Source organism: Gymnogyps californianus, chromosome 5, assembly GCF_018139145.2.
Source record: "Gymnogyps californianus isolate 813 chromosome 5, ASM1813914v2, whole genome shotgun sequence".
Taxonomy (NCBI): domain Eukaryota; kingdom Metazoa; phylum Chordata; class Aves; order Accipitriformes; family Cathartidae; genus Gymnogyps; species Gymnogyps californianus.
In genome coordinates, this window is record NC_059475.1 from 58,683,999 (window position 1) to 58,709,505 (window position 25,507).

Consider the following 25,507-nt stretch of genomic DNA (forward strand, 5'->3'; position numbering starts at 1 on the left):
TACATAAAAGTTTATAACACACAATTGTTCGTAAGTACTTTGGAAGATAACTGTATCCCTCTTTACCAGTTCAATGGCATTCTATGAAAAGATTACTGTTTGCAAAGGTTACATAAAAGGTGCATGCTTATCAATTCCGTGTACTATACTCGTATGTATGTATAAGAGATGCAAGAAACTTCAAAGAAGTGATTTAGATTCCAATCCTAACAACAATTAAGCATGAGAGTACTGCCTCTAAAATGCTTTGCAGATCAAGGCCATCGTGAAAAAAAAAATCAAATTCATTCCTGAGACACCTAAAGAACTTAGAAAAAAATTCTAATACAGAATTTTATCATTTTAAATTGCCATAATTTACTGCCCATATTTTTTTCTATTGCAGTGTAACTAGATGCCCACGATAAAGGAAAAAAAAGATAGGCTAAGGAAAAGATAGTTTTTCAATTATTATTTATTTGTATTATAGTAGTGCTTTAGTAGCCCTTTCTGTTCAGTGATCAGTATCTCGTTGTGTTTGGCACTACACAAACAAAGAAGCACAAGGCAGCCCCAGCCCCAGAAAATTCCCATCTTGGAAGCAGCGTTTCTCTATGACTTCTTATACTCTAGTGCAACGAAATGCATAGAAATATGAGATATCTTAGAAAGATATATCATCTGGTCTGATCTTCAGCAAGGTGAAGCCAGAGGAAAAGATTTATTAAGTTTTGTCTCCTAGAACAGGAGGTTCTGAACTCTGTCACAACAGGAGTATTTTAGAGATTGCCCTGCAACAACTGCTGAGAGAGTCAAAATTCCTGCAATTCTGGTTAAAAAGGACAGTAGCTTCCTACTAACTATAGCAGCTTTTTGCCTCACTTGCTCTTATTGACCACACGAAAAACTGGCTGAAGAAAGGATGAGAGCCACTCTCCTCACTTCAAAAGCATCTGAAAGAGCCGACTCAAGACTAGGCAAATTTTCTAGGCTGCCCTTCTAGCTGATGGAGGAGATGGGAAGCTCGGTGTGGTGTCTGGGGTGGATCCACCAAAGCGAGCAGCTTTGCCCTCCTCTGTGTGGGTGAGGGGAGCCTGGTGAAAGGGCTCCCGTGGGCTGCCCCAGCCTGGGGGCTGAGCAGCACTGAGGAGTCCGGGTGCTCCTGATGCCTGCCCAGAACAAATCCAGCATTTAGCCAAGATTTGCTATGCTATTTTCAAGGCAGGAACCCAAGCCAAAGGTTTGAATCAGACATGTTCAATGTTCTGTGTTTCTAATTAAAGCTTGCAGTTTTTATGTTTTGTTTCCAGTGTTTATTTTTAGCCAGATGATGGCTCCTTTTATTATTAGAGAAGATAATTTTGATTAATATTTTTTTAATTCTGAGAACAAACACAAAAGGAGGTTTCAGTGGAGCTTTGTGTTCTCGGTGAGCGTGGGAGACTGTCAGGGCATGCCGCTCTTCTCCATAAATAATTTTCAGTGTCACCAAATGTTGGCCAGCATGCAGGGGAGGGAAGAGGGACATTTACAGCAACTAGTGTGAGCTGTTCCAGGTTAAATATAAGGGTCTAGCCCTGGTAATTTAAAGCCAAAAAAACTTCTGTCACATGCAGAGAAGTCCAAAGACCCAACCAAGTACACTTGGGATATTTTTATTTCATGATCCATGAAAATCTGTCAAAGATTTTGTTTGTTTTAGGCATGAAGTTGGTCTAACCTGTTGAAATCAATCAGATTTTTTCCATTGACTTCAGTGGGAGATGAGTCAGTGTACTATTCCCCAGAATTAGTTACTGTATCCTCGTGGTTTCCCAAAGCATATTTTCAAATACTTTAGCTCATTAAAAGAAATTAACAGAATCTAAAATTCCTGGCTAGAGGCAATGGTGTCAATCAAAGGTGATTCATAGCTACTACTACTTGGGAGCTACCTTTATTACTTTTCATTCTGCAAATCCCTTTGGTCCATTTTCATGTTGCTTGACAGTTCACAAGTTGTTTCTGAATCAACTTGCTGGAAGATGCATTGGTGATAGTTATACAAGCTCATGGTGCTCTGCCTGGCTGCCCTGTGAGCTGATTTGATATTTCTAACGCCTGCAGTGTTGTATTACCCATTGTTCCACATTAAATATCTTTGCTTTCTGAGCTATTTATCAATCTCTAAATGCATCTGTGGAGGCTTTAATCACTTCTGTGTATTCTCAATGCTGTTGTTTCACCAACAGTGCCTATTTCATGTCTTTATTCTTCTGTTACAATTATGAAACAAAGGCCCAGTCTTGGAAAGGATCTATATGGGTACAAGTCCCTTCTGACTACAGAGTGTCACTGAAACAGCATGGCTGTCTTCATAGAATGGGAGTACGGAACAACCATGTAAAAAATGGAAGGCAGTGCTTTAGAGGATGTGCCAGTTTTGTTAGCACATGACTTCTTTTTTTTATCATGTTTCAAACACCCTCAAGCATGCAATTAAACCCTCAAGAATGCAATTAAATTATTAGACTTTTGAATTTACTTTTGAAATTATGCTTATTGGTCTGTATAATTTCCATACATAATTGTTTTAAATCAATTCATTAAACTCCTTGTTGTGTATGGCCTAAATTAATTTTAATCTGTAGCTCAGTCACAACAGAATCAATATCAACCAACTTCTGCTTGCATGTCCATCTACGGAAAGAGAACATACTTTTGATTACAGCATTCACGTAAGAAGGGAGATGAAGAACTCCAGAAGGTTTTAGTAATTGAAAGCACTACAAGTGGAAGGTAGAACATTTAAATATTTATGGTATAATACTCTAGAAGCATCCAAATGTGCTACCTAATCTTTCTATGCACAGTCCCCCGTACAGATAAACTGCATTCAACCTTTTCTGAGGTTTCAGTCTCTCAGTGATGCTTATGATTTCCAGAAAGGTCTTTTTTTTTTCCAGAGACAGTGGTGAGAATCAAAACATGAAGTCAGACACTTGTGAGCTTGGATACACTACTGAGTGAAATCCCTTTCTAGTTTACCATGATGCTCCTGTACTTTACATTTATATTTATGAGCAAAGAATTTGTCATTAACTTAACCTTCAGTTATTGCACTGTCTTATACTTTATCATATCCAAGACCATTATTCTACCTTTATGCAAAAGCTGGTGCATTGTCAAAGTTCTAACCATTGACGACGGCATACTTTTTATATTATCATATTCCTGTTGCAGTTTCTTTCCCATCTTGAGAGTTATTATCCAGACAACTGATTCTTTCTCTTTCAACTGTGTAATACAAACAATCACTGGCATATTTTTATATTTATGCGGGTTGAGGCATTAGTGAGCACAGAGAAAAACATGCCTTTTTCACTCAGTCATTGTCTTTACGTTTGAAAAAAGTTGTTACATTGTTGACTACACACAGCTTCACTCTTACGAAGATGTATTATTTTTCTGTGAGAGAACTTCAGAAAACAGAACTGTTTCAAGTTACTGTCATGAAATGATAACATGTACAGGTTTTTGCTCTTAAAACAGTCATCATATATTTTTCTATACTTTTACATTTCTTCAAAAAAATTTCTGTTTATTTCTTAGCAGCTATGCTGGAATTCCTTTTATAATTTCATAATGAGTGATTAAAAAACTTTTTTGCTTTAGCTACAGTAAATCTTGTGACAATTATTGTGCTCTTTCCTGGTACTCCAAAAATAATTTCTTGAGCAAATAAAATACAGAAATTCATATTAATGAGTCAGCTTTTACTTATTCTAAATAATTTGTCTACTCTATATGCCATGTGTGTTGGGATTATACTCCAAGATATTTGCCTATACACACACACTCTTTATCCAGTAAAAAAAAAAAAAAAGAAAACAATCTTTGAACAACTGAAGCCTGGGCATATCCTAGCTGCAGTTCCTTTAGAAAGACTGCAGCTATTTTGCAAATGCATTTCCCACTTATCCTTTTGCATTTTAACAGTGTTTGAAATCTTTGCCATGTAAATTGCTGAAGAGTCTTGGGAACCTTTGATTTTAAAGGTGTTGCATAAATGTAGATTGGTATTGCTTGAGCTCACTTACACATGCCTTTCTTTTCAGACAGGACTTGGGGAAATGAAGACACCTTTAGCAAAGAGGCTTTAGATTCAGTCACTCATCAAATCTCCCTTCGAGAAGCAAATGCTGTCATATTTGCATTAATCACTACCAGTCCTTGGTTCTTTACCTCGCTTTTACCAAATACAAAAGAAACATAGTCTTCAAGCAGTGATCTCCATGTTGGAGCTGATGGGTTTCCACTCTAACATTTTGAGACAGATCTTTCATTTCCTTCTGTTTCAAAGCCTCACCCTGTCTCGCCTAAAGCCCAAAGAAAACTTCTTTGCAGTACCTCCCACTCAGCTGGGGAGCTTCCTCTTCTGCAGCCCCACTGGCAGCTCAGAAAGCGCTGGCATGTTGCACATCCCAATCCTGTATGCTACTCTTTGAAACTCTGCAATAAACACAACAGCATTCATAGGTAGCAAACATTTCCTGTTTACAGAGCCTTTAATGAAATGTGTCCAGAAATGTTCTTTCATGCTCTTTACCTGTCATACATATAAAATTAAAGATCTGGGTTAATAAACGTCTTTTTTTAACAGGAGAAGTCTAAAAGGAAGCCAAATGGATGATTTCCTATTTCAGGTTTGCAAGACAGTGAAATATTCAGACAATCCAAAAGAAGATGCTATTTTTTGAGGGAAGGAGCTTTGTGGATAGGTTTTACTTAAAGAGTGGATTTCTTTTGGTTGAATTCTACAGTGAAAATAAAGCTCAATTAGAAGTTTCATTATTTAGTGTCTCTGCAAAGCACTGGTTTGTTGACTCAGCCTTTCTTTTATTCTGGCAACTAAAGAATGAATATCCCTTTGAAATAAGGAATGGATGGTCTCCCTGTCTGGATGTACCAGTATTTTGGCCTTGACACAACCAACAGCAGCCATAACAAAGAAAGAGGTCAGGTAAGATACTGCATTCACCCTATCCAGCTCATTTCAGACACAGGTCTAAACCCACTAAACACCCCTGCAGCACAGTTTTCTGGACTAAAATGCACCTACAATTCATGATCTACAGTCTCAGACTCACTCAGCTTTCTACAACAGAAATTTTGTACCTTCGCTCAGCTGTAGCTCTTTAATCATGTCTTTTTTTGAAAGTTAAATTCAAAAGCAATAAAACACAAATAAAACTAAATTTTATAGTATACTGTTTGCCTGGCAAATCTTCTGAAAGAAATATTTGAAAGTTTACCAAATAGATCAAGGAATGATATTTTCCAGACTCTGGTTTTATCATCATGTAGTTTAAGCAATGATAGATGGCTTTTGGCCATTATTGGTCAGATAAGTACCAGTCAAAGGACTGGAAGACTGTGGTGGTGGTGGTGGTGTTGATATTGCTGTTGTTGTTTTAGTTCTAGTCTAAGTTGATCTGTGCATCTTGAGATGGTTTTCAGTTGTTGAAAAACTGCTACATTTGTCTCCCTTCTACTGGTAAAAACAGATGGGTCCAATTCTTCTCCTAAACACAAAGGAATTGAATACTGTATTTGAGGGCAAAATGAAACCCATGTGACTTTACAAATTAGCTTATATGTTCCTTGACATTTAAGAATACACATCTTATATTTTTTCATAAAAACATTCCAAAAACTGCATTAGACATTTTAAAGTTGCAGATGTGCCAAAAAAAGAGGCTAGGACTTTGTGTGTGTCCTCTGCACACACAATGTAAGATTTCCCTTTGAATTTTCTCAGGTCCCACATTGAAAAATAGAATAATCTGTGATAATTCTTAATATTTTTAACAGACGTTACTGATATTTGACAGTCCTCCATAGAACACATACATGCAGTTATTTTTTTTCAGAAATTTTGGTATTCATGCTACAGCTATTCGAGTTAATAATTATAAGAACAGGATGATACTAGTACATAAGTTCTCATCCTGCTCCAAAAAGAACGAATACCCTGGATGTGATTCCAAATATACCTCTCTCCTGGGCTCCTCTTGTATTAACTTAAATTACAATGAACCATAATAGTGCATATTTTCTCTAGAACTTGGCTGTACCTCAGGTCTCTCTGAGGGCTCCTTCTCTTTTCTGCTTCCCTGCCCATTAGTGATACTGAAGTGCCTTTTTACTCTGGCATTGAAGTCAAGCATCAGTGAAGAGTTAATTTTGCCAACACACTCAGATACAAGTCTTCTTTATCAAGTACTTTTAAGCAAGATCCTCTAAGCAAAGACTCCATAAATTAATATATTCTTGAGGTTCTGGCTCCTTCTACAATAGGTTAAAAACAAGACACAAAAAAAGACCATTGCATTTAAGGCAATGGGTGTTACTTATACCTGGTCATAGAGAAAGTGTTCTGCTAGTTGGCTGTTTAAATTCTGAAATGATGACATTATGTCTGATTTTTGTAGTGCTGAATTCTAATTCAAATTCTAGTCTTGCTTTGGTTTCATAACAGCCTAAGTGTATTCCAGAAATAGTGTTTCCACACTCATTTTCTATGGGTATCGATGGTGAATATCGATATTAAAACAAGAAGAAATGATCCTTCCAGGAACCGACAAGGGTATGTACAACGAGTAATTTACTGTGTTCTAGCATCTTCAGTTATTGGCAGGAACAAGTCTCCAGATCTATGTTTGCAATGAGCTATTATGATGTATGTCATAGTATTTCCAAGAATCTCATCCACTTAAAGGAGATTGTTTTGAAGGAGCTATTATTTGATGCCTTTGGGAGCCAAACTAATTAACTGCCTTAGCATTCAAACTTCATTTTCAACAATCTGAGCTCATATTTATAGGAGAGAGATGTTTTAACTAGTATTGCGATGCCACTCCCTGGAAACATTAACTCATCCTTACATAGTAAATCTTCTAAAATATAAAACCTATTGTAGCAGATGCTCAACTGCAAAATTTTTCTTTCTTGGGGTGGAAAAAGGCAAAAGCATTATTAGTTTATCTTTTTTAATGAGCAAGTAAACGATAAATTTTAGAAATTTCTTTCTTTCTGTTCAGAAAACAATAATTCCTGGGGAAAACAGAAAGAAAAAGAAAAAGAAAAAGAAAAAGAAAAAGAAAAAGAAAAAGAAAAAGAAAAAGAAAAAGAAAAAGGAGAAAAAGGAGAAAAAGGAGAAAAAGGAGGAAAAGGAGGAAAAGGAGGAAAAGGAGGAAAAGGAGGAAAAGGAGAAAGAGAAACAGACTTTCCTCCATTAACTAGAACGATGCCTTCGATCTTAAGTGTATGGGCAAAATTCTGGTTATCTTGCAAAAAATAAATAAATCCAGGCACAAATGAGCTCAGGCTCACAACATTCTTCAAAAATTATATTCTTGCTGAAATATGCTCTGTCAAATTGACTGTATTATTTCTGTTCTTCATTTGCTGTCACTCAGATGTCTAGGAAAACTGATTTATTATTACATGCAGGTCCAAGTCATATACAACATGGGTCAAATGAACGTTTGCATTTTGCAAAAGCAATAAAAGGGATTGGATTAAGTTTTGGATCCTAATATTGTTAATATTGTAACACAGATGCGATCAATTTGGATATTCTATGTATCTATTTGAAAGTAGTGTTAAATACTAGAATCTGTGGAAACTATCTCTTGATAGTCTAAATCATTAACAATAATCACAGAGTGCACTTTTCTATTGCGTTTTTAGACCTTGTTATATACTCACAGTATTATGCAAAGTTATTTTACTGGGGCTCGTTTAGCTTATGAAGCACTCAGAAACAGCTCAATGGAGTCAGGGAACCCAGTACTGGCTTCAGCAGGAGGTTTTTCGGAGTAAATCCTGCGGCGCCCATCCTGCCTTGGACCCCACTCGCACAGACACCCCAGCTGGGCTGCCAGCACCCAGGCCTGTACCCTGCTGCAAGATCAAAGCTTTGGTGGCTCGCTGCCATTGGATTCAGTCTTCACAAGTCTCGGTCTTCTAGCGCTGGAGATGAGCGCTGCCATCCTTACGAGTAAGGAAAACCGAGCTGTGGGACGGTTGGTTTATTTGCATAGGGCCACACAGCAAGTTGGTGATAGAGCAGTGCAGGAGCTGGGGAGCTGTTGGCCCGTGCAAGGCCATGAGCACACCGTGTTGCTGTAGTGGTCAGGCCATGCGCCAGTACAAGCCGAGACATTCTAGGATAAATTGGCAGTATGCGCTCTGCGAAGTTTTCCTCCACTTATTTTATTATGTAGTGAGTGATACAGCAAAACACCCTATCTTAAAAGGATATAAAGTAGCCATACGCATTCACTGAGGCTTTATACCATTGAATGCCAGCCTGAAGAAATGGAAGCTGGAACAAACTATTAAAAAAGTAACACGATAAATTAACATTTTGAAAAATAGGCCCTTTTGTCATAAGTAATCGTTATAAGAAACATGTGTAAGTTCATAATTTTCATACTTTAGGTCGCTTTTTTTAAGCATTTTTAATGCGCATAATATATTTACATAAACTGTGTTAAAATGCTCAACAAAACTTTTAGCTGATAGATCGGATAGCAAAGAGAGTGATATTTTTAAAGTCCCACACAGAGAAGGAAGAGACTGAAGGAATTTTGACAAGGTCGTTAGCTTGTAGGATGAAAACAATTCATTGATATCTATTCCACGTGTTAGCCTCTGGCCCTCAGGGAGGCAACAGGACTGTTCAACTTGAAGAAAACAAGATTTTAAAAAAAAAAAGAAAAAGAAAGAAGTACTTGAAAAAATTTCCCCGGAAAATCTGCTTAGTGCTGGCAATATTAAGTCATGGGCATAGCTCTGTGGCTTGGGACTCTTGGAGCACTGTGCAAAAAACTTGAAACTGGGCCTCTGGGTCCCTGGTGACAGTCAATGTAATGTTACAGGAATGCTCATGTTTTTCGAACACAGGGAAGACTTCAGCAGTTGATGCCTGCTCCTTTTCTCTGCTCATTCTTCTTTCCTTTGCAGAAATGTCATTTATTTAATAAGAATAAATGGGCTACACTAAGTATTTGAACCCAATCTGGGATGTAGCAACATTTGGATGTGCCCTCAACCACAAACTCAGCATGCCCGTGCCTCTACAATGTTGACTTTGGACTCTTGAGAACCCAAGCACAACTGGGGTACTTGGGGCAGGACAACTGGATAAGAAGAAGAAATTTGTGGGCCAAGGAGCTTGACTAAACATTGTGTTCCAAAAGGCAGCTCTGTACACAAAGAAGAAGGGGAGCAATAGTTTATTCAAGTGGCTCAACACAAAACAGATGGTAAGATTTCAACAGAGCAAAGGACTGATGGGTAGTTAAAGCAGGCAGGCACACTCAGGCAGGCACCCTCAGAAGACTGAGCCCCCAAAACTGATATGCTTAATGCTATGATATCCTATGAGACTTAAACTTCTGAAGCCAATTTGAGTGTTTCAGTATTTAAATGGACAAGCAGTGTTTCCTCAAAGGAATCTGACCTGTTTCCAAAAACACAGTTTCTGTGGTTCTAAAAACAGTTTCATAGGTCAGATGTTGTCTCTCATTGGTTTTTTTTAAATTTTCACATAAATATAAAAGAAGCAGACAGTCAACCTAAAAGTGTTCAGTTCCTTTTACAAGACTTTCCCGCCTCCAGGCAGGCTTCGTGCCCTAGGAGGGACCTTTTCCTCTAAAGTTTAGACAATTAATATCTATTGACTTAATGCGCTGTCCTTGTTTTCATATTCCTGAGAACCACCTCAAAATGTCCCTTGGATACAGAGGAGGAAAAAGTAAACTAGTGAGCCATAAAGAAAAAAAATCAGAGGTACAACTTTGGCTTCTGATGACAGGAGTGATGAGATTTTTCATTTTGTCAAATTTAGAACGAACTCTAAAATCATGTTTTTTGGAGACAGAATAGAACTCAAAACTATTGAGCCTAAATTTCCTTTTGCTTCTGGTAAAATGCAAGTTCTAGGCTGTAGCAGGTTTTTGTGTTTTGTTTTGCTATAATTTTATTCCCCTGGTAATCCCAGAAGCAGGACAAGAATTAATTTCAAACAAGGATCTTTATTGTTTGCATAGCTCAGTATTCTGTTTAATTACAAAAACATGTTTGTTGTTTTTTTAATTTAATTTTCTTTGAGAAAATGATGGTTCAAATTAAGGGGAAAAATGTTTTGCAAAACTCCAGAGTTTTGTGAAACCTTAAACTGTTTTTCTTTATGTTGTCTAAAGTTTTGAAAAACCCTAAATGCTACCAGTTTTTCTATTATTATTTTTTAAAGGATCAAAGACCTAAATCAGTCATTGATTATGGTCAATTAAGCCCAGACAAGTAACAGTGGATGAATTTCCTAATCACAATATCACTCTAATATATATTTTTTTGCATTCATTGTGGGTGAAATTGTTCTGAACACGAAGGTCAACAAATAGATGATTAGTCACCAAAATTTCACTTACAGCTCAGGCTTCCATATTGCAATGAACAGTGTGTAGATTCTCACTGAAGAAGACAAACATCTGTTGAGCAGGGAAGGAAGGGTTAGTCAGCTTTCTCTGAGAAATAAGAATGCAAATTAAAGTGGAAATAATCTGCAAATTTAGTTCACAGTCCTGAAAATGAGGACATGTTCAAAATCACCAAAGATTCAGCCAAAGCTTAGGTGTCACATGAAACTTAACATTCATTGGAAGAAGGATATCACAAGATGCAAGTTTATTTCTATGTGATCTACATTGCCACTCTTTGCAGATCACTGGAGACTCTCCCACTGGGTATTAGTGAAAAAGCCATGAAGCCCCAGAACGATCTTGAACTTCAACAGAAATTATCTGATTTGAAAATTCAGCCAAGAATATTTTGTTTCCTAGTGATCTTTTAAAACATTGTAGTGTTCCAATACTGAAAAATTGACAGCAATTTGTTACCAGCATTTTAACAGAAGAAGATTTTTCTCCAGTGCCTGTGCTAATTCCACCTCTTCCAGCTGTCGTACATTGAAGACAAAGGGAGAGATATCCAAAGGCTTAGACTGGCTTTTGCTTTTTGATGATCATACAAAAATGTTCTCTTAGGATTTAGGAAGAAACAAAAACATTTGGAAATACTGTTATGTGGGCACATAAGATCTCTGGTTTTTTACAAGAACAGAAATATCCAATAAAACCCAACTACATACTCACCTAATCTACAGAACTCCATCAAAGTCATTAAAAATCAGAGAAGGCAGAAAATTATGTAGCTCTGAGTGCTGTCCTTGGGAAACATCTCCCATTTGGTCCCATGACCTCATTCCAGAATTTGATTTTCATATTGCCCAGCGTGTTTATGTATCGCAGAAGTAAGTTGTCTCCAGCTGGTGTACTCTACCAGAATCCAAAGTTTAAAGTTGCCCCATTGGACACAAGACAAGTACCAAAAACTCCTGTAAGCTATGGTGTGTATAATCTATCCTTCTGCTCATTTGTACTGTGGTTTTCAAGAATATAACATTTAATAAATGGAACAGAAATAAACTGAAGCAAATCTTGAAGGATATACAACACTATTAATGCAATGCAGATTTTGATAATGTATGTGCAATTGACCATATCCCAGCCAGTGATTCACTAAGCATAAATCTTTTGTACTTGAAAGTCAAGTATAATAGAGGTGAAATCTCAACTCTGTTGAAGGGAGTGGGAGTTTTCTCTTTGATTTCTAGGGGCCTGGATTTTACTCTAGGCACATTTTCTATTCTAAAAGCACAATTCACATGGAATTAATTGAATGGACAAACTATATTAAAGTGGGTTTGTTGTCTGTTTTTGGCTCTAGACATGTACCACATACTGTAGACCTGAGATGGTACCAAAGAGAGACTAATTTGAATGAAAGACTTTCTTGACTTCAAAGAGTCAGTGATATAAACTCAAATCTTCTATTATAGATCTTTATGATATTCAGGAAACTGATCATTTAGATAACTTCACCGAATAATGTCCTTGCACACATATATTTTACTTCAGAAATGAAATTAACCTATGCTCTATAAGAGGATTTTATTACAAGGAATACTTAGGTACTTTATTTGAAAAATATCCTAGAAATAGTTGAATAACTTATTTGGTCAGATCTGCCAGTTAATCTCACTGAAATATTTGTGATTTCTGTATTCTAGTTACTTTAACTAGAGAACTAAATGTGAAGGTGGGGAATCTTTAAATAATTTATTCATTGTATGTATCTAAAATTTGTTTGAATAAGTGTTTAGCCAAGTAGCATGGAGGCATCATTTCTGCAGAGCCAATATCAGGCCCTGGCTCAGCTGGGTGCTTAACTATATGCTTTCCTGCAAAAATGTGAGATATGCCTGCCTGCAGAAACAGGAGCATTGTTGTCAGCATCAGCTTCAGTTCTTGTGTCTTAAATTAGATGTATCCCCAAACTCTTGCTGAATTCTGAGTTTTATGATTAACTATTCAAAATCCAACGTTTGAATGATGAAGCCTCTGACATGAAGAACATCCCACTGTTTCTTTTAGCTTCTCAGAGTGATCTGTGAATTCCTCCATGAGCTTCCCTTCCCTTGGTGACCTGAGATGACCTGAATTAACTATGATGCACTATGTGGAAAACATTCTCTCTAATCCATCCTCCCCCATTTCTCACTTTTAATTTATTGGCCACCCATCCCTCTTTTTTCTTTTTGTTGTTGTCCAAATTTTCCTATTTCCAGCATATGTTTTAAGATTAAAAAACTCTTATTTGGCAGACAGTATAAACACTGTACCTCAACAGATGTTTTTAGTGTCAGTGCAAGAAACGGCCACACGCTGATGCGGTTCTGCTTGGCACCATTTCTTGTCTGGAGAGACTGACACTGCATGAATATATTCATTTTACTGCTGGGTTCTTTTTGTCTTTTTTCTTTCCCTCCTTTCCCTCTCATGACACTGTGGCAAATTTGATGTTTCCGTGACTTATTCCCTCTCTCCGTATGACTTTGTTTTATAGGTCGTCTAAGTCTTGTTTTTGAAGATGCCAACTGACCTGAATTTACCTTTAAGCACCTCTCCCCCCCTTTAACTGTGTTACCAGGAATATGTTTTCACGTTAACTTGTAGCCTTTACCAACTGTTTTCATGTGTCTCAATATCACTGTTTCTCTCCAAAATGTATTGCTATGCAGGCACATGTATCAAAATAGTTAGGGCCTCAGTAAGTACTATCCACAAGTTCAACAGTTTTTTCTATTTACTCAGCTGGTCATGTTCTTGTATGAAGGAGGTTTTTTTCAAGCTGTATTTGAAACAGGGGACAGGTTATGTAAGGGCATAATAAAAATATGGCTTTTGTGAAGGCACAGGCATGATCCAAAAGAGACTGTCTTTCTAAATCTCCTTCCATCTCCTAATCTGAACGGATTTTTCTGGCTTTCTGATGACAGGGGAGGTTCTTCTGTGCAAATTCGTGCCAGGTTACAGCTGAAAATGAGGACTGGAACAGTGGACAAGAGCAAAAAAATTTGAAGCTAAAGGCTATGAATTTAGAGTGCACGCTGACCATAAAAATCTCTGCTGGCTAAGTGTTACCAAATGGTGCCATATGAGACACCACAACATTTCCCTAAGCTTGCGAAAGGCCATAATTGTGGTGCTCCAGATAATCTCATGTGGTAAATGCTTATAAAAATTGACTCTTTAATGGCAATCTCTGTGCCATATCTTTTCCTTTATTGCCCCTCTGCAAGAAAAGGAAACACAGTTAAGTGAAGCAGATGGTGGAAGAAAAAAAAAAAATCAAGTGATGGGGCACTTATTTTCAAAGAACAAGCATATCTGCCACATCCACAGCCTCACCATGAGGATGCTCACCTACCTGCTGAACAGCGCTCTCTCCGGAGTTCAGAAAAGGGATCAGAGAAGGCTTTCCCAGCTGACTGCCTTAGCTAGCAACACTGCTCTGCTGTCTCCTTCACTCCCAATCTGTTGCCTTCCCAGCCACGCAGAGAAGGAATATACTCTTTTGGGCCACCTTCAAGAAAATGGAAAACTGGAGTGTAAACCCACTCAAACTGTGAGGGGAAGGGGGCTGTAACCAATATTGTCCACTTGCTAGACAATGCTTCTAACTGCTAGGCTACTACACAAAGCACAGATCTGTAGTACTGGGGTTTTTTAAAGAGTGAGCCCTGCTCAGCAAGGCATGGATCCTTTCAAGGTCAGCATCCAGAAGTGGATGCAGTCCCTGTACTCCAGGGAGCAATGGGAGTTCACCTTCATTGCCTCCCCTTTTTGCAATCCATCTCCTGGAGGTTTTTATCTCCTCCCCAGACACTGGCTGTGAGCTCCCTGCTGGGCTTGGGCACCTGTTTTAGCTATGGATACTTTTATACTGAAGTCATCCCTTTGGAGCTCATTGCAGCAGACGAGCAGCAAATGATGCTGCCCAGAGATGTGTGCTGTGTCCTGCTCTTCTCCACAATGGCTTCAGGGGAAATGATGCTGCTGTTTGGAAGGAGCAGTGCAGGGAGCAGCTCCAAGGTGCAGCCCCGCTGTTCATTTTGCTTTTCACTTGCTACGGATCCCTGCTGGACTCCCTGGGCCTTCCTTCTCTCTCTGCTTTGTGCAAGTAGCTGAAGACATTACTTCAAAAGTTAGGGTGACGGAGCTCAGCCTGATCTTAGATAGCACTCAGTGGACTATCATATCTCTACTGCAGCTGGCACAAACACACAAGCCTTTAGTGTCAGGGGTACATGTCTCATTATTCTGGCTGCTTTTCTCGCAAACAAATATTTATTTTGGAGAAAGCGGGGGAAATCCAATTCTCTACTTGTGGTTTCGATTCCTTTTGTCTGCAACATGTTCTGCTAGGGAAGTGATGCACAGCGGTTTCTTTTTCAAATTTGCTTCTGGCTCAGCGAGAAGGTGGGTGGCAGGGCAGTTGGAAGTCATCAAGCACAAGCAATAATGTTTAGTAACGTTTTGTATAACTCTGCCCTCCAACCATTGCAATGGCTTCCTTTTTCTGTTCTTACTGGGGGACAGATCCTGGGAGGTCCTGAGCAACTTTGAATTTAGCTGAGAAATTCCAAGTCCTGAACTTAAGCTCCTAAACGTAGCACAGAAAAGCATCACAAAATCTTTCTTATCCATGCTGCAAAAAGGGACCCAGCCATACAACTGGGGTAAAGTGAAGCAAGTCTCCTAAGGGCATTAGAAGAAGGTAGCAACAGGGCAATTAATGTGAGCAGGCCACAATAACCCCCTCACACTAAGAGTCAAATCCTAATCTCCTGGGCACCAGTTGAGTAGATAGGATCTTTATGGAATATTTATATCCAGGATGGAGCAGGTGTCAGATTTTTCTCACCCCAGTGGCAAGCATAGCTGCCTTATTGCCATCAATTAAGCAGATGTCAGCATGAAAGACATGTTCAGAAAAAATATTGCCTCTAGATCCCAGTAGTTGCAACTGGTTACTTGCTAATGACAAACAGTGATGATTGGTGATATTTATTCATGTGGTAGACTTTCAAAGCAAGAAGTGGAGCCTAGCATCCCTGGCTAATGCTTTCCCAAAAGCAATATGATGGCCCATTCAATGTGCTAATACTCAGTTCTATTAGCATTTTTCATGTGCAGATTTTGGAAAGGAAGAAAGACGACTTACCAGCAAATGGAGATTTTTTCATATATGTAGTGCACAAATACATTCATGCCATGGAAGAAGGCAGGGGAAATACCTGCTTCCTGACCACATAATTTTTCCTTCTACGGTAGTTTCCCTTCCATTCCTTTCTCTAGAGGAAAAAATGGTTCTCTGTCTTCCTTGATGTCCACTGCAAGGAGAAAAGGTAAGAAATCTGTATGCATATTCTGGAGAAAGTTTCTTACTTTTAAATAAGCTGTTCTTCTGTTTTACAGTGATTGCATGCATGCATATTGACACAACGTGAGCACAGAGGAAGGCTGCATTTTTACCACAGAAAGGTAATGAAAGTTCTTCGTACCAATAAAAATTGTAAGAACACTGCCAAGTGCAGCACCATTCCCGGATGCTTCCAGGATGGCCCAGGGTCTCATGAAATTGAAAAGAGTTCCATATGAATGCCCAGCAGATGACAGGAAAGGTGAAATTTCTCAGCATTACCACCCGCTTAGCTGAAGAGCTAGTGGCATTCACTCCACTCATCGATGCAGCCTTGACTGCGCAGTCTCAAAACAGGACATGACAGCCTCTTATCTACATGAATAGTCTGCACAGAGAGATGACAGTATCCCCAGATCACTAAGCTGTTGACAGAAAGAGCCTCAGAAAACATCTGGAATTTCTGATCCTGTCAGAAATCAGAAATAAGAAGAGAAACAAGAAATAAGGTAGAGCTTTACTGGCATTGAGAGTGTGGAAGAAAGACATGAAGATTAGATAAAAATTAAGTTTCTGACTGAGATGGAATTCTGAGCCAGAAATAAGGATGGCTCTCAAAAGAAACATCGCATGAAGAATGGATATGATACAGAGAAAAAGACTCTCTTACCCTCCAGGAGAAGGCAATATTCAATAATAAACACATCTTCTTTGGCAGATACATCAGTGAAGAAGCTGCTGCAGGTTCACAGGAAGGATGTAAGTGAGGGTCATTAGCACCAGTTTCAAGTCTCATGGAGGAGAAAAGTCTTTAACAAATGGAAACAATTTGATCAACCCTTTCAGAAATTTGAGGACCAGGATCCAGAAGTCCATCTGCAAGAAACAGAGGATACTGCTCATTTTGTAAGCAGATTCCTCCTTACCATGGCCCAACAGATCCAGAAAAATACAGTAACTCAATTAATCAGATCTTAAAAGGCACACTAGTCTTTTCAATAACATCCAGGGCTTGCCTTGTCCCTGGAGAATGATAACAAAACAGCCACAGAAGCAGAACAAGCCAACATTGATGTTTGGAAGAAGTATCAGTATTCATCCTGAGACTCTCCACACATTTCTAGGAACGAATACTAGGCAGTTATCACTAAAGGCTGAGGACCCCTTTTTTTGTACTCTAACTCTCTGAAGTCTATCAAAAGACCCAGCAGCAACCCAGAAAAGCATTGTCTCTGCTGAATAATGAGCTCTCTTTAGTTTCCAACAGACTGTCCGCCCACCCATGGTTATTTGCATTTACTGCCTCTCATGAAATGCACATTTTATTCAAAGAAGAGAAACAAAGAAACTTCTGCTGGTACTGAAATCTTGGTTTGGATCTCAGGGCTAATGAGGGAAATGTGCTCCTAACACCTCAACTTCAGACAGCTGGTGCTGGAGATAGATGCCAGAAGGGTTGAGGTCACTCACAGTGTCAGTGATGAAGGGTCTGGGTTGATGTCATGTCCCAGCAATCGTGACAACCAGGAGATTCCCAGAGGAATGATCATTGACAAGATGTTCAATAGACTGCTTCCAACCACTTGGCACTATGAATAAAGATCATATTACTCGCAGTGGACTTGCTATTACAACAAGAGTGGCACAGCTAACCTCTTTGGACCCCAGAGATCTGCAGGAATAAAGCCATAGAAGATGGCAAGCACCATTTTTTCTTGGAATTCTTTTGCTGGCAGATTTAACAGGCATCTGGAGTCTGGGGTTAATGGCCTATAAAACACGGAAGAGTGTAAGATTTTCAGGGCATAGGAACATCCTCTAAAGCACTTGCAAATTTTGATGCATGAGATCGTCATTATTGTTGAAGTAGAATGGCACAATCTGACCTAGCACATGTGGTTTCTGAAGACCCAAACAAGGTCAAAGCAGGACCACTGGCAGAGATATTTCTGAAGGTTAGGTTCTCCCCTCCTGTAAGCTTGAGGCTTGGAAGGTGGACACTTTAGAATAGTCTGGAATATGCCTTTCTCTTAAACAATAAAGGCATCTTGCCCACCAGTAAGTGGAAGCCAGAAGGAATCCAGTCACCTTCTTGGGAAGGTTCAAATAAAAAATGGAGAACTGAGATAAACATGCAGAAGCTATAGACAACTCCTCAAAGACAACGAAAGAAAGAACTGTTGAGGGTTTACCAAAAAAAGTCAAACCCAAGGTAACACACTGTTGAGAGACGTCAAAAAGCGAAGAACTCCAGCACAATTGTGTCATTGAGAAGGGAAACAATATGAGGCACGTCTCATTGTACGTACCTGTGTAAATCAGAAAGCTCACACACTAAAGATGCTGAAGGAATAAAATATTTGGTCTCAAGTGACAGGTTTTATATATACCCCTTGTGCGAATGTATATGTTGATTATCACTTAAAGCCGGAAGATAATCTTATCCATCTATTCTTATATATACCATACTTTCTGAATATATTTAAAAATAAAAAATCTTAACTAGTGGAACTTGCAATTCTTCTTTACAATGGTGTAACAAAAAAACAGATCTGCCCTTAATCCTTAAACTGACAAGACAAATTCTAATATTCAGCCTATGAAAAGAGCAAACAATGGCTTTGTAAATTCTAAGAGTCTTAGTTTATATTACTGCAACTTGGAAACCTAGGTTTTTTATATGATATTTTGTTGGAGGTCATGATCGTCCAAATATTGAAGCACTTGTTTATAGTTTGGTGTTTAATAACCAAGTGCATTAAACACTTTCTGCTCTAAATTTACCAGTTCTTGGATCTTCACCAAAGTCTCTGCAGAGTGCTGCTCCAGGAAAACACTATTCCAGCTCTGATGACAGATTAAATTGCTTTTTATTTTTAAAGCATTAATAATTTGCAATATTAGAAATACACTGAAAAGAGGTGATTAATTACTATCATGAAGCAAAGCCTCAGACAGGCATTAATTACTGTTGTCAAGCTAATCCCAGATTTGTGTTTCATATTTACTTCTCTCCTTTATTATCTGCTTTTATTTTAGATTTATGCGATATACCCAACAGAAGTGTTTTTGATGCACACATTGTCAAGCCATTCCCAGAGTGATTGATAAATGCCAACCCATATAGATGAGGTTATGATACTAGACTGTGGTTACCATATTCAACTGTGGGTGTACTAAAATTAGGCACATGTATTCCCATTTAGCCACTTGAGTCATTTGCATCACTAAAAAAAGGCCACTTGTTTAGGTGCCTTTAGTTAAGTGACTAAATTGAGACCCCATGTGGCATGCATATTACAAAATAACAAGAGTTTGTTCCTTAATAGGCTCCCATGAAAGCCAACGGGAGTTTAGCCATGGAATTCAAAGGGGACAGACTGCACCCAACTAGTGGATTGTGTAACAGCTTTTATTTTGATGTTAAGTTTTTGGTACTTTTTCTCAGTAAAAAGATTGAAAACACATGTTAATAAATCTTCTAATTAAACCACTTACCAATATTACAACTTTAGTGTTGGGATAAAAACAAGCAAAAAGAAAGGCAATTATAAAAGCGGAAAAGAAACAAAGACAAAGGAAGAAAAAGGGACAAGTAGGTGGACTCTGTCTTTGGCTGTCAGTTTGGCTCCTTCACTCTCTCCAAGGAGTCCTTTGGGGAACCAGGCTAGGCGGCAGATTTCAAAGGTGTTGACAAGCCTGGCAGACCAGCGGTTTCAATTTGTCCCTCAGCAAGAATGCCAGGCAGCTGTAAATGACTCTAACATTCTCCGCTTCATGACGGTTCCAGGATTAGGAATAGGTTTTTGCTTTAAGTCCAGTATGGACTCCCTGCTAAGAGGCTCAAGCTTGCTTAGACAGTGAACGCTTTCAGTCTACAAGCCACAAGCCTAGTTTCTTTTGCCAAGATAAAAGGGGCAGAAATTTTTTAAAAGATGGAAAAGCACTTCAGGAAGTAAATGAGAGACGCGTGAAAGGGATCCCACTTAACCATTTTTCTTTCAAGGGGACGTATGTTCTGAAATCCCTTCAATAGTTTGGAAGTCTTCCATCATTAATTTGGAGGCATGTTACAAATTTTGTTCTTGTGCAGAGGATAGAGAGCACCATTCAATGTTGCACAAAAATAATAATAAACTACTTAGATTTTTAACAAAGGGTGGGCACTTTTCCCGAAATGTCTCCTTCGCAGCTTGGACAGGCCTCTTCCAATAAACCAAAAAAGGTCTACCCTTTTGCTACCTGAGCTCAGCATCGGGCTATGAACAGAATCAGCAGCAGGACAGTATCTGTGGCAACATCATGGGTGCCAACAGACAGGACCTGTCCCTCCAACCCAGTAAGAGGCTATAAGGCACTCACATAGCCATGCTACTCTCTAGATCACTTGCCGGGTGACCAGAAACACTGGACACTCCAGACTCCTTTTTCCTTATAACCTGACTGCCCAGGGTTACTAAACTTTGGTTTGCAGTGTGAGGAAACAAATGGGACAAGAATGACTGAAAAACAGACTACATTTTTTTATATCTTCATACATTAAAAAAAAAGGGAGGGAGGGGTGTTCACCTGCATTTTCAGCATTGCAAACCTGCAGAAGGAAAGATGAGCGTTTGGCTCAAAATCAAAACCTCCTGATTTGTAGTTGTGATTATTACACACTTCACCCCAAACCACTGAAATAAATGGAGTTTTGTCATTGGCTTCACTGGAAACTGGCACCAAGCCTTCGTTGGGTAATTTCAAGTTTGTTTCACAGCTGTAAGCCAATGCACAAAGCATATGGTTTCTGATGCATCACAAGTTAGAACTGCCTAATGAACATCATCAGAAGATCACTCTCTTTAATGTATAATTTATTATGTCTTCATCAGTGAAACCAGCTGAAAGCACAAATGCAAAGCATATATATTGGGGTTGAGGTTAGAGCTACAACAGAATGCACAATGGTAAATGTGCAAACATTTTATCTTTCTTCAGTAGTTCTAATGGTAGCCTTCAAATATTTGAAGAAGGGTCTACTATAAACAAATACTGCCTTCTTTCAGCAGACTTTGCAAAGTTAAGATAGCTGGGAAAATAAGCTAATTTCAACTCATTTTTAGTTCAAAAAGCCCAAACCCTAAAACCTCTTCCCTTCCAGACTTGTCCTTGAATAAAATCAAAGCGGATGTTTATGTCGGTACTTCGGGGGGGGGGGGGGAAATTGCCACTCTGGACAATATCAAGAGAATTAAAATTTTTATACTACTCTCTTGCACTGCCACTTTTCTATCTTCCCAGCAGGTGCCAATAACAAAAACCGCATCCAATGATTCTGAAACACAATGTGTTCTGAAACACATGTGGCTGACTGACAGCAAGAAATCCCTTTTTATCTTATTCTTTCTTTCATGGCCTAAATTATCAGCTTGCAGTGTGCCACACATAACTCAGTTTGAGCATAAAATTATCTCTGAATATAACATTTCCAAACTGTTGCCAAACTGGTCACTTAAAGTTGTTTATCATCTCACTATTTATTCTGAGGAGAGTTAAAAAGAAACAGAAGGTTTTCTGTATACATACAAATATGGGGGGGGGTGAAGAATAATAATAACGGAGTATTTCTTAGCCTTCCTAGTTACGCTTCTCATTATTGTCTAAGCAGCTTCTTGCCAAGCTTAAAATTCATTAATACGGGAAATACTGAGCTCATTGGCTGCAACACCTCCATTGTAGAAATCAGACTGCTACTATCCACCACATGCTCTGGCATAAAGCCAGGTTTGTTCTCTTCCTCTTCAGTCGTCTTCTCCCTCAACCTCATTAAGGCCCCACATAATTACCTATGGAAACAAATGCTTTAGAAAAAGTCATGTCAAGGACAGTCCCTAATGCTGCTGCTTCACGGACAGAGCCACGGCAGGAGAGCACAGAACCTCATGGAGGCCACGGGGCCTCTGCCTGGGTGCGGGGACGTTCCCACATGGAAGAGATTATAGAATTGGAGAGTGAGGCCAAGCAATTTGTTAATCCTTCACATGATCATGTTTTTTGCATATGTTGTGCAGCAACGTACCTTTCAGTTGGGACTGGTTATGTTATGCTGAAGTTCATCTTACATAATGCTGATCAGTTAGACCACAGATGCTGAATTAAGTGGGCCTTCAGGAGTTGGCCTTCTTGCCCCTTAGTGATTACAGAACCAAGAGCAAAGTGTACTAGGAGTAAAATAAATCAAGAACTGAAGAACAACAGCTAAAACAGGGCTCTATATGGACGCTTTATCCCAGACTTCTCTTGTTTTTCTTTGCCATCTGAGCAGATTTTTGATTACTGCAGCCTGTGTCCACGTTTTCTTAGAGTTCTGCCAGAAACAAGAGCTGGGGCATATTTATTTCTGAGGGCAGATCCAAGAGAGGGGATAAGTTCAGCCAGCTAGCAGGCGCTAGCATCCAAGGGAGTGAAAGAGGACATGGGGAGGGTTCATAAATCCATAGCTTTAGAAACAGAAATGGACTTGTCAGTAACTGTTCCTACAGACGTGTAGACTTGGAGTGGGGAGGGAGACTGATGGGATGAATGCACAAGTGGGAAAGGATTTGAATGTAGACAGAAATGAAGAACTTACAGAGATGAGTATCCAGGACACAGTGGAGGAGAAGAAAGCTTCAAGCCATAACCTGACAAGTCTGGGGTAGGTTGGCAAGGAAAAAAAGCAATAGTACTGGAGTAGACTGTTCAGGGGTGGGAAGGCCTTGGTACAAAGAGGTCAGGGGAGATGGGATTGCTGGCTGGGTGATATCTGGTGGGATACAGGTTTGGGGCATTTGAGGATTTGGGGACTAGGGTTCAGGAAGCAAGGGATCCTTGTGCAGTATCCCAGTTTGGCAGTAAGGACACAACCAGAGAATGACGCTTTCACCACAGTAAGACACTGTCACCCCTACTGATACCCAGTCTTGCGCTCCTTCCTCCCCACCCCAACAAGGATGTCTGCAAGCACATTTTCTGGAGGTCCTTTTTTCACTGCTGGAAATACAACAGTTCTAAATCACAGTCCTAAGCAGAGCTTAAAACATCCAGAAACATGGCAAAACCACTGAATATTTCCATAGACCTGCACTGTGCCTGAGGAGGGATAGGAACCAGTAAAAGAAAAATGGTCAGCAAGGCAGTCTTGCTCTTTACTTTCATGGCTGAAGCATTTGATATTCCTGATACTAAGTACAGCACAGAAAAATGGAAGACCTGCAAACAGCATGAAACAATGTGTAGATGTACCTTTTAACAGTAAGAATAGAAATAAAAATGCAATGAGAGAAGAGTTTGAGGGCATTCTGAGGAATCACACTTGTCGTTCAGGGGCTAACCAAATTCCCACTGCAAGACAAGACCATGTCTGGGATAAAAATTTCAGAGTAACTTTACTGGGAGACTTATAATTTACCTTTGATAAGTGTTAAACCAAGAAGTTCCAACATGTCAGAAATCCACAACTACTTGCCAATAGACCTGATTCAGAAGTCTCTCACAATCCAAACTGGAGACTAATGGTGTATGTCATAGGTATGTCTTTCATGAGAGCATTGTCTCATTTTATAAGTGACAGTGCTTTGGAACCCTTGTTTATGTTAGTGTATATGCACCCACATATCGTGCATACTGCACATAGCCACTATAGCTAACATATAACAGCAAAGTCTAGTTTTGGTTTTTTGAGCAACCATAACTTCAGGAATGGGTGTAATTACAGCGCAGCAAGCCTCCTGAAGCCTGCAGCCTGCCTCCTACGACCCAGACATGTTCAGCAGGGACTGTTTAACCACCAGCTACCACCTAAACACTTGAATGCCCACTTTGATGGCTGGTCCCTATTCATCCACTTGAGAAGCAGCCACCCTGAGGTGGTAGGAGGAAAGTAGTACCTTAGCAAGAAGAATGTTGTTTGCTCTGTGGAAAGGTTTGGGGCAGATGCTTGACTTGGGATAGCTGCTCCCAGGGGTTAGAGCTGCCACTCAGGCAGGGGGAGGAAGTGGGCAGCTTCTCTGGGGGTGGAAGGGCACATATGGCACATGTTTATGAGAGAGCACCTGCAGCTTGTGCTGAAGAGTGGGTGGTACTGGTTGTCTTAAGGAGCTGAGGGAATGTGCTGCAGGAGGAACTGAGCAGTTGCTTGCACTGGAAGGAGAAAAGGGTGCAAGACTGCTCAGTCTGTGGTACAAAGGTACAGGGGCATAGGTTTCTATGTGGGCCAGGACAGGCATGTTGTGCTGATCTGCAGGAGCTTGGAGACACATCTATTTGGTTCACACCAAATTTTAGTTCAGTTTCTGTAGCTGAACTGTCCTGGCTTTCAATATCAGCTGTAGCCAACCACAGCAACCTTTGAGCCCTGGCTGCTAAACATGACAGTGAGTGCTTGGTGCAATCCAAAAAAATAATGGTGCATGCTTGCTAGAAGCTTCATGTTCTGCCAACATCGCGTATACTGGTGTGATTTCAGCATGGTGGGTGGTGGGAACTCAGCGAAACTCTGGGAACTTAGAGATGTTTGAATTCAGAAAGAAATCTGTTTCTCTTCTTTTTGTTCTCTTCATTTTCAACTAGATATAGATCTGTCTAGACAGAGTGAAGTTATATTAATAACTTCATTATTATTACTACTATAGCTAACAAAACATTCTAAGTGCTTTAAAAATAGGTCAGTTCTTATTAGTGGGAGGAAATTTCATGTCCAAGATCTGACTGAGCTGTCCTTCTCATCCTGGCTAAGTATGGGCAGGCGGTGACTGTCCTCCCACTCCTCTCTGGATGTCTCCTAAGAAAGCCCTTCAGAGTTTGTCATTTACCCATATACCATTAGGTGCAGCAAGTACTAATTGCTTCCTCTTACAGCAGCTGGGCTTTTTTGTCAGTGTTCATTTTCAGGACAATTTTGCGCTGTTTATTTTGTTTTGCTTCAGTTGAAAAAGCAAATGGCTGTCAGATTCCAGAACAAAGCTAACTTTGGTGAGGGATACTGGAAGTACTACGCAGGAATCAGTTTTTATCAGATGGAGCTAGCAAATCAGCATTTATGTAGCCTACTTTTAGGAGCTTGTAAAGATGCTCAACTCACACTCAGATGACCTGGTCATGAGTATTACATAAAGTTTAAATTTTGGTGGTGAGAGATAAGCTGTTGTACATTCCCTTGAAATGCCTTAAGTATCCAGGTTGAACATCTGATTTTTGAGAAAACTCTATCACTTTTATCACAGCACAAACATCAAAGAACAATAAATTTTCCTTTTTAATTGCATGAACTAGTTTTAATCCAAAATAACTTATCCTTAAACAGGATAGAAGAAAACTGGAAAGCAATCTGAAGCAAATCAATTTATGCTCAGATGTAATTTCAGAATCTGCATTTCCCTTCGTTCTCCATTCTCTCCCTAGTTCAGCCTCCTGAAGTTTATCTTGCAATGTAAAAAACTCAAATCTATCAACCTCTAAGAAGTTGCAGGTTACAGAAAGGTCAGCCATAGCAACAAGTCATGCTGTATGGACTGGAATTTTCAGATAACTACCATTAGCCTTTTTTTTCTAATGCAAAATATAACATTTAGTAATTGACACCAGCTAGAAAACTGAACTAACTTTTCATAGGACTGAAGAAGATCTGGCC